Source organism: Triplophysa dalaica, chromosome 21 (genome assembly GCF_015846415.1).
Source record: "Triplophysa dalaica isolate WHDGS20190420 chromosome 21, ASM1584641v1, whole genome shotgun sequence".
Classification (NCBI taxonomy): Eukaryota; Metazoa; Chordata; class Actinopteri; order Cypriniformes; family Nemacheilidae; genus Triplophysa; species Triplophysa dalaica.
Genome location: NC_079562.1, coordinates 9,651,169 through 9,662,340, shown reverse-complemented (window position 1 = coordinate 9,662,340; position 11,172 = coordinate 9,651,169).

Sequence of the window (11,172 nt, the reverse complement as noted above, 5' to 3'; positions counted from 1 at the left end):
TTCTAATATTGCTGCAAATACAGGCCTCATGTTTCAGTGTAGATTTCACTGCTTAAGAGGATTAACCGAATCACCCCTTGCAAGGCCCCTTGGCCAATTAAACTTCAACTCATATGCACAAATGTCTCCAGAGTTTCTGTAGTCAAGGACACAATGCACTCCCAAGCCTTTCTAGCTTAACCTTGAACTAGAATGTACACACCTCAGATCAAATATTTACACCACGTTATTTGTGGTCGGGCAACAATGCATAGAGCAAATGCGGGCGGAACTGGGATTAGTTTATGTGGCTTGTTTTTGCTTAGTTGAGGGGTAAGAAAATAAACATTTGGTTTGAACATTTTGAGCGAGTGAGAATAAAACCCAGAAACGTAAATTTAAATGAAATCTAATATACGTCAAAGTAACTAAATGGAATCAATCGCAGCTAACTCCTAGTAAACAATAGCACTCATGAGCATGGCATTAGTGCCATCATCCAAAGCATGCTGGGAAAATTGAAGACCTCCCACAGTAATGCTACGTTAACTTATCAATTAAACACATTTTTATTCAAATTTAAGTGAGAAAGATTAAAATGCTAAGCGTTCAGTCATGTTAAACTATGTTGTTCCCCAGCTAACATGGAAAGTTCTTAAAACTTTGGCTAATTAACATATCAAAAGTGTTTTCAAAATTATTAATAAAAAAATATTCAACAGTGTCAATGCAAAATATTCAACAAATGTTGCTGTAAACATGCTTTATTTAAACACCTTGTGAAATAAAGTTTATTATAACTTAAAGGGGTCATTTCACGCAAAGCAGACTTTATCCATGTTTAAGTGCTAAAAGTGGTTCTCTGGTGCATTTCAGAAAATGTGAAAAATGACAACCCAGTAACTTTGTTTATGCCTATCTCTACAAGAAAACGTGTGGTTCAGATTTCGCTCACTTTCTTAAGTAGGAAGCAGTTCTTATTATAATATTTCCACCCCTTTCTTTGAACGTCTCCACCCACGGCGCAGCCGCCATTTTTATTTTCGCGAGTGTGTGAAGTTTTAACACCATGGCAAAAGTAAGCAAAGCAGAGCAAATCATGCCAACTGTTCTACTATTGGCTGCACAGACCAACACAGATCACTGTTCCCAGCCTCACACTTATTTTGTTTTCAATGGAAATCATCCACACTGAATGGGGCAAAGCTGCAAATAAAGACATTGTAAGTACCGTTATTCTTTAAGTAAGACCTTAGGGACCTGTGGCAACTTAAACGTAGATAAAATGTCACCGTGACACGTTTGTCCATTCACTCACAGAAAGCAACGTGTGTGGCTTATAAACACGTGACGGGATTGTCCTGTGTAACATTACTTGCACTTTTCACTCAACCGCGATGCGTTTGTCTTGAGTACCTTCACTTATAGAAAACTGTGTGTATGGTTTGTCATGGTTACATGGCACCACCCTCCCGTTTTGTTATTTCACCCGTGTAACCATGTGACGCGATCACAGGTCTCACTCCCTAAAGGGGTCGTGACCGGACCAACAGCTAGGGACTGGGACAAATGGCCCCGGGGAAACCGTTGTTTCTCATATGCTTTGTGACCCTTCTTTCTTGGGTAGGCTACTTTCACTTGTAGAAAGCAGTATGTAGGTTTGTAAACACGCCGGTGGTTTGTCATGTGTGTTTTTCTCCTTTGTTAGGAGTCTATTCGCTTATAGAAAACAATGTGTGCGGTGTTTAAAGAAGAGACCTTCTCATTCGCTTAATGTGACCTTTATTTCTTGGTTTGTCTTTGGAAGCACAGGCTCACAGCCCTGGCTGCATTTACTGCTGAAAAGGGGGCGGAGACTAGCAGCTCATTTACACTTAAAGACACACACACACCAAAACAGCGCGTTTTTTCCCCATATGCAAAACTGGGCAATTAGAGCATGGTATAATAAAAGATCTGTGGTGTATTTTGAGCTGAAAGTTCACAGACAAGTTGTGTGGACCATTATGATTTATATTACATTTGTGTAAAAGTAGAAGAAAATCCTCTTTAATGGGAATGTTAGCTTGTTAGCTCATTTGTTAGCCTGTTTTTAAAACTTAGAAACTCAGAATTTGATTTATGCCTCATGGAAAGTCTGTGAGCAGCACTTACAGAACAATATTCAGTTTCTGCATTCTTAATAGCAAACAAGACTGACCTCTACTCAAGATAACTGAGGGACTAGATTATTTACATATCTCATTCTAATGCTAAGTTGTACAAGTATTTTTCTCTTAAATGGAATTTCAGGGTTGGTTTATCAATTCTTGCAGTAGTTAAAATCCTTTTGAAGGAATTATCCAGTTGCTTTTGCATGTTTAGCATGCAAACTTATCTATTATTTCCCCTCAAAATGTCTAACAAAAAGCCTTGTTGTTTCATTTCAGATAAAGACATTTAGTTCAATTGGATTTTGTCCTAATACAAACTGAATGTCACATGATGACTGCCTGGTGTTTGGTGGGCTCTAAATCTCTTTCTGACGGGTGTTTAATTCCCGATCAAGAGTTTATTATTGTTGTGCCAATAACATAGCAGATGAGCCGGACTCCCTTGCTTACCTTGACCTGGCTGCTGTCCTGTTCCCTTCCCAACTGATGCAAGACCAGTCATTCTGAACTAAATAATTATCCTAATCAATGTAACGTGTGCAGAATAACTGATCTTGGATCAGTGGAAATGGAGACTTCTGAACAGCACCATGTCATAAGCAGACGGATATAGGGTCCTTCAAGACCTGCATTCTGCCCGATCCTGCTGATATGGGAAAGCACTCAACGGTCAATGTGATGGGAGAACAAAGCTTAGCTGCTTCTTCAGCATGCCAACAGCTGCTCCGCAGGAGGCCTGGCCATAGAAAGCTTGGGCTTTTTTCACCATTTGCTCACATGCAACTAAGACAACAGGCACACACATTGAAAAACACATACACGTGATTCTCATCCAGTTAAACACATATTAATCCTGTATAGTCTGAATGCAGTATAGTGCAACATGTTGAGAAACTATGCTTTTTGTCTCTCTAGTCTTTAACGCATTTTGGAAATGCAGATTAATTTGATCAGTTTGTTTTTAACTCGTTTGTGTACTGTAATATGTATGTAGTCTTGTAAAGTGAGAGAAGTCATTTTTTCATAGAGGCAAGGCGAACCAAAAGTCACCTCTAATCTTGTCCAAGATGGTTTTTCTTGCATTGCAGCCTCGCTGTTGAAACCAGATGATGCCACAAATAAGCTGTTTACCTAGCAACAGTGATGCCCGGTAACAAGCTTCTGATTTAATAAAATTAGACAATGTTCTGCAAATGCAACATCATCCACAATATATATGACATTTCTGCTAGCAGCACTGAGATTGACTTGGGTGGTGAGGTATTCTTACTCTAGGAAATATCATGTGTTATAAAAAAAGCGTTTGCCGAAAGCCTTGCATAAATACCGCAAAACTTGCACCCAGGCCAAGTTGTATATTCTTTCGAACACTCTGTTCTTAAAGGAGCAGAGGAACACTGCTTCAAACAAAACCTGTTCCTGAAAGAACAACGGCTCCTGTCCAAAAATTCTTTCTCTTTTGTAAACAGCAGTATACACAGCAGGGACTAAACCTACAAGTGTATTAAGAGGTCAGACATAATTTGTTCCCGGTGCTGGTGTCAAAACTCTTTTCCATATAGACCTGGGTTTGATCGTTTACAATTATTTTTTATGTGGCTTGACTGAAAAAAAACATAATGTTTACATGAATATACAGTATATGTATATTCATTCATTTCTGTACAGGATAAACATGTTGCCATGACAACAAAATACTTTAGACAGCAAGTGTGGAGTCAATTGTTAATATCTATTTTCTGTGTATTTAAACATTCAGATTATTATGGAAGGATATGGTAGTCTAGATAGCAGCATCCCTATGTTTTGTTGACCTACTTCAAGGCTGTGCTTTTGGTAAAACAATACAGCAATCGTCAGTGTAAAACTTTTTCAAATGAGGAAAGAAAAGAGAGGAAATTGCTTTTGGGAGACAGGAAGAGGGAAAAGTGAGAGCAGATGCTAAGTTGTTTATGTGGGTCTCGACCCAAAAAAAGACAAAAAGAGTTTTCTTACTCAGAATAAGGTGTGATTCTATCACCCCACGTTTTTCCTAGGCAGACGCTCCTCAGATGGACACTCCAAAAGAGGAACATGGTCTCATTTTCCTGTGGAGACTGTGGAGTCATGTGCTATTTCAGTGCCTGCTGAGTTCAGTCATAAACAAATGAGAAGAAAAAACAGACAAAAGAGACAGAGCACATGAGAAGACGGTAGATACTGACATACGAGGAAGCTCATTATAATACAATATATATGTATATACTTAAAGAAAAAGCTTTAAAAACACATTATCACATTAGCATTACATTTTTCTGATAAATAGAGTGCAATTAAACAAGAAAAAAGGGCATTCATTTTAAATTTAATACTTTGTTATCTTGAAAACACACAACACAAAAAATCTGATTTTGTTTTTTAAGCATAGACTAATATATTTTTTCTTGAAGAACTACAAGAAGCCCAAACTTCAGGTGTAGTCACACAGAGGTCTAGCTACCTCTTCCTTGTCTGCACTTCAGTCCCTGGTTCATCCTGACCCTGTTGTAACCGAGAGCTCTGGCTATTGCACTGGAATGTGGAATGTTGGGGTTGTTGGACAAATGCAGCCCCACCTTTTGCCACCACAGTTGTGGGGATCTGTTCGCGGCTTGTGCGGACATGTGTCGGCCTGCGAATGCATGAGTGCCTTTGTGAAGGAGGGCAGGGCCAAAGCTGCTGAGTTCAGATTTAATAAGTATGCCCCCAACCCAACGCTGACACTTAAAGCATTATCAGTATGGAAACAAAGACATTCAATGAGTGTAACAGTTCATGAAGACCTACCCTTTGAATGTCTCTTCTTCTGGATGGTGGCACATACCACAGATGACATGATAATTCATATGTAGAGGGCTTGTCAGTCCTGATTCTTAAGAAGAAAATTATTCACAACATGATGAATTGTGTTCATACGAGATGTCAGGACGTATTGTGTGTCATTACCATTGAATACAGTTCACTAGAGGCACTTTTGAGTACCTCGGAGATGACGTATTTTTGTATGCAAACCCGGGAAGTGAGTTAGCATTTTAGCACTTCTGGTACCATTGCCCCCAAAGTACATGGGTCTTTTAAATGGGTTTTTGCTAAATTGCATGAAACAAACTTTTTTCACGTTTAATCTATGACATAAAACACACCAGTTATAACCACTCATGATTCTTTAAAGCTTGTGTCTTAAACCTCAGCATTTGCTAAAAAGTTGCTAAAACTTGGCAGGGACGTTAGACGTCATCGGGCATATACAGTTATTCTCACAACCTGGCCACAAATCTCTAATGTTTTATAAATCTCTACTTTTTAATAAAGTTTGGTTGTGGTGACATTTAACATAATTTGAGCTTTTTACTTCTGTTGTAAACTAAGCATCATAAACCTTTGTCAATCACAGATCGTATTTTTTTGCGATCATCTAAAAGTGTGTGGAGACCAAACAGTAAAACTTAGATAAATAAAATGGGTTGTAATTACTCAAAAAAATAAATGTCTCGAGACATTTTATCCTGCCTCACTAAAAGTAAAATGGATTGAATTGTATTTCGTGTTTAAAAATATATAAATCTATCAAAGTCTGTCTTTTTGCATCCGTTAATGCATCGGTTTTCACATTAAAACATTTTCGGGCAACACATTTTAATGACCTCAAAATGGCGGGCTGTGAATTGGCACGCATGAATAGACAACTAGTGGTTTTCATAGAGGTTTGACAATAATTTGATGCACTTTGTTCCATGTGTTGTAAAAAAAATTTGTAAGGAAAGGTATTTATTGCCCAAGCCACACCAGTAGCTTGTGTTATTTAGCGGAGACATTTTTGTTCTTGCTTAAAATTTGACATTTCAAAAAGCAAATTGTGCAGTTTAAAAAAATATTTAAAAGTTTAAGGTTTGTTTGACTGAGCATAATGCCTAATAAGTTACATAACTGATTTAGCATTGTGTGTATTCACATATTTTTCCTAGTATTTTGGCAAATATTACAACCTAACTAAGTTCTCAATCTCTTTTTTCAGGCTAAAAGTGAAGCAGCTGGCAGTTCAGTTTGGTATGTTTATGTCCAATTATTAATACACATTCATTGCATAGAGATGCTTAAATGTGAATAAATATTGGGTGCGCACAACAAATTGAAGAAAAAAAATCAATGCCGTGGAAATGCAAACTATGTGCTGCTATCTTTGATAATGATCATGACAAAGACACTGACAGGTTATGATGTATTGGTTAATGTCAAGTTGTCATAACAAAGACATCTCACTCAATGTCATATTTCCATTAAAAATGTCATAATTGAGCGAATGACACTTAATGACAGTTGTCATAAACATGCATAAAATCTCCTTCATATTCATGAGCGGTGTCATGTCATGATTATGAAGGTGTCATGTCAGTCTTATGCATACCCCTTCAAGTAAAGTGTTACCAGATGATTTTTAGCTTAACTCATGGTCCTTGGTGACTCATAAAATACAGGTCAATAGGCCGTCACTTTGGGAGTCAAAAACATAAACAAGCAACACAAAACTAATACCTGTGACACACAAATCTTAAAGCTCCAGACTCGTTTTCCTGGTAATGTTATCACCAAGGACCACAGGTTCACAGCTAAAAATCATTTTTAGTGTTCAACTGGAGAAAGAAAGTAACTTACGTCTTTGATGGCTGAAGGGTGAGCAAACTGACAGCAAATTGGTATTTGGGGTTCTTTTTGGCAGTTCGAAGTTCAAAATGTTATTTTGCATCATGTTTTTTTTCCTACAGGATCACAAATGTATACTGTGTCCATACCTTGGCTTAATCACTTATTAATTTTTGCAGATCTGTTCCAAGTTTCATAAAATTACAAATGTCAACCTGAAGAACCACTTTTATGCCGTGTTGGACCAGCATGCTCCCCGTCTTCTGAGCTTGTTCAGAAAGAAAGCTGCTCGCACAGGGAAAGTGTCTGAAGTACTGAGTCAGCTCTTCAGGATATATGACCTCCAGGTCAGTTGGTTACACTTCTTGATGCCTGATAAAGAAACTGCAGTGGGTTTTTAAATATTTTGGTTGTACTTACAGACATTTGAGAGGTAGATGCATAGTATTGTGTGGCTGTGCAGATTATATTCCATGTTAAATCAAGATTCTCAAACTCCAGTCTCTAATTCTCACTCTGAAGGAAAACGTGGACGTCCATGTACGACGAGCTGCCGTCCTCCGTGCTCTCCCCACCTATCTACAAGAGGACGACTCCAACTTTCTCAAGACGTGGGATGTAAGCGTTGCACTGTTTGATTACCAATAATCTCCCTTACCATTCAGATGTCATCCTGGTTCTAGTTCCATGTTTTTAATATATTAATTAGAACTGTAGTTACTGTATGGGATAGAATGGTTTGAAATAGATGTAAATATATGTCACTTATTAGCAATCATCCTTTGGAAGTTTAGAGTAACAGTTCTCTGTTCTTGTCTTCAGGTTGAGCAATCTGATGAACCAGACATTGATGCAGTACCACTTGGTCTCCTCTCCATTAGTGGCAATTCATCAGATGCCACGTTCTTCTGCCCAGAGAAGATTGCAGTTGTACTTGAGGGTACCATTGTTATTGATTTTTCCACATTGGCTGATGCATTTGCCATGCTTTTTGGGCTAACTTACGCCTTGGACCTAAGTTACCCAAAAGAACTGGCCAACACATTTGACTTCACCCAGAAAGTCCTGATGGGTCTGGAGGATGGGAAGCTAAGGCCCAGAGTGTTAAGCCTTAAAAATTAGCTTTTCGCAGTGGAGTAACCTCAGTGTTTGCTTACATATTGTATGATGTTCAACATACAGTTGCTGTTCAAGTTTGCATGTTTACACTATTGATGTCATACAGTACGACAGACAATGCAGTGCACTGTATAGAAGTATTTCCATTTGACAGACATGTTTTGATGTTGATGCTTTGTGATTACTTAATAAAAGAGTAACTCGCATTTAAATTGTCTGTTAACCGTTATTTTTCTTTCAGAATGTGTTATAGTTAGCAATTTAATTACTTGATAATGTAAATCTAAAAAGGTACAAAAATGAATAAAGTGAGTAATTTGTTACTTAGAAATTAAAACTAAAATCATTTTATGAAGGTAAAATAAAAACTAAAATGTTTTTATGATGGTAAAATAAATTGTATTGTAACATAAACATTTAAGTTATCTTTAATTCATTTTAATAGGTAATGTGAACCCATAAACACCTTATAAAATTACTTAACTAATAGTGTTAAATTAACTTGTAATAGTAAGTAAGTGCCCGTTAAAATTACCTAGTACCATTTACTTAAAAAAATTATTTTTCTTTAACTTATACAATTTAGTTAATATAACTTACAATTACCTAGTACCATTTACTTAAAAAAATTATGTTTCTTTAACTTATAAAATTTAGTTAGTATCACTTAAAATTTTCGATGTAATCAGTTTCAACAATTTTTTTGAGTTATATTAACTTATCCGGTTTTACAGTGTGCATAGGAGTTCGGTCGAGGGAACCAGTGCAGCGCTAACTTCTGCATTGGCCTAAAAAAAATATGTCATCTCTGCAATACTCTGTTTTATCATTTTTAATTACATGAATTGAACTGAGAATTTCATTATCTAATGATAATCACAGTATTCAATTTGTGATAAACATTGAATTGACTAACACTACCGGAATGGGTGCACTTTGTTTTACACTGTACATAACCGACAAAATACTGCTAAATACTATGTATTTAATTTGGGTTAGGTTTAGAGTTAAGTTCAGGGTTGGCAACTCGAAATTATACAATTACACAGCAAATGCTTAACGTGTAAATGTTCAACAGGACTCTAATGACTAAGTATGAGTCAATTTACTTACACAACTGTGTAATAGCACAAATAAAAAAATACAAATAAAATGGTATACTGGTAGAAATGTGCTTTCTTTTTACTAAAAAAAAACTTAACTCCGATTCTTAAGTTCTCAGTAGAAGTCTTTGAACAAGGAAGCACAACATAACATAAGAAATAAGGAAACTGTATTCAAAGCAGTGTTTTTCACCCACCCTATTTTATAAAATCTGCTTAAACTAACAACCGTATGAATCCTAAACTAATGATTTTGACATAATAAAAATGATTTCTTAAATAATAATAGCACGAATGCAAATCAACAATAGGCCTTGAAATGAAAGTAAAAAACTATATAGGGTGTCAAACGTTTTGGGGAAGTAGAAATAGCTTTCTCTGTTTATGCCTCTAAGCATGAGACTAAAACCAAAGATTATAACGTCAATAGTAAATTCTCTGAGAACAAACAAGGCATGTAATAGTATGAAGTCCATGATAGTGATAGGAATAATCAAGGACAATATAATAAAAAAAATGTATTGAAAGCATTGTTGGAATTACCCTGAAGTCATTGTGGCTTCATAACAGTAGTTGTTTTACAGCATTCATTTTGTGCTTTATGGTTACAGTAAATAAAAGACTATTTCCTTTAAAGAGGAAACTACCCTGATGAAACTTTGAAGTGTTGTTGGTTTCAATGGAAAACAAATCTAATATATCAGATAATCAGACAGTTCTTAGTACATCCAAATAAATCTACTGTTGGAACTGCAAAAGCAATTTCATTTTTTTCACATTCCTAAAAAACATCACCTCAGCCTTAAAAACTGAAGGGATTTCTTTATAATGATCTTCTGTGACATTCATGAACAGTTTCTAACACATCACAACAGCTGGCCCACAATCCTTTGTGAGGGCTCCATATGGCCACAGGACTAAGTCTTTAAGCCCTTTAGGGAAGACAGTCCCTGATACAAAGAGTGAGAGGAAGGAGGTGCGACATCTTGTGCCATTCACACAGTGTCTGAGCGACGATGAGTCCATATAGGTCATATGTTCAGTGTGTTGGACCCTTAATGAGATTGACTTAATCTGCTCTCTTTGGCAGGCCAGTTTGTGGGAATAAATAAACTCTCAACTCCTACATTTGAAGTAGTGCAGATGAGGCATGAGTGGCTACCAAAGACAGCTTGGACGTGCTGAAGACTGTTGTCGTCATTTGTCGCAATCATACATTCATACTCATGCAACTGCTCTAACGTATTACATACATTCACATTGGTCACCTGAAGATCAATATTTTTTTAAAACATGTGAGGTGTTGTTTATTTAAAGCTGACATTATAACATACTTTTAAAAGATGATCAACAGGTAAATTTCCAGTTCTTTCGTTTAAAAAAAACAGGTTAAAAGGTGTGGATGATAACCGAGACAGGAAAGGTAAGCAGGTATGTGGTTTGGATATATTCAATTCTTATTATTAAGAGTTTTGAAAAATAAAGAGCATAACTTTGCGAATAGATAGATTTATAATGGTTTGTTCAACCAAGAATCCAAAATTTTCCTAAAAGATTTTCTTCTGGAGAACAGAAAAGAAGATATTTGAAGAACGTTGGTAACCAAACAACTTTGGCCTCCATTGCATGAACACAAAACCACGGAGACATTTCTCAAAATATCTTCGACAGAAAAATATACAGTCATATACAGTTTTCCAAAGACATTATGGTGAGTAAATTATGACAAACTTCTATTTTAGAAGAATCCTGTCAAGTCCAAATTATATCTTGATAAATTGTTTAAAAAAATGCTAATGTTTATGTTATTTATGATAGCTATTTTAAAGTTTCGATTTTAGTTTTATTAAGTGTTATGAATACTTAAAATTTGCTTTTATTTTTAGATGTTCAGTTTTTTTGGTAATATTAGTTTTATTAATTAATTATTATTAGCAATTTTGTTATATGCTTTTGTCATATTATAATTTATTTGTTTATAAAACAACCTTGCTTTATAACACGCATCTACTTTAATAACTTTGAGAACTCGTTGAGCATGCATATATCATGTATTATTCTGTGAATAATCATATGCAAATACACTGACAAACCGGTTTGCCATCTCTGCTGCCATTTCAACGCTTGACCGAAGAGGAGTTTTGTGAAAGTAGCCTTAC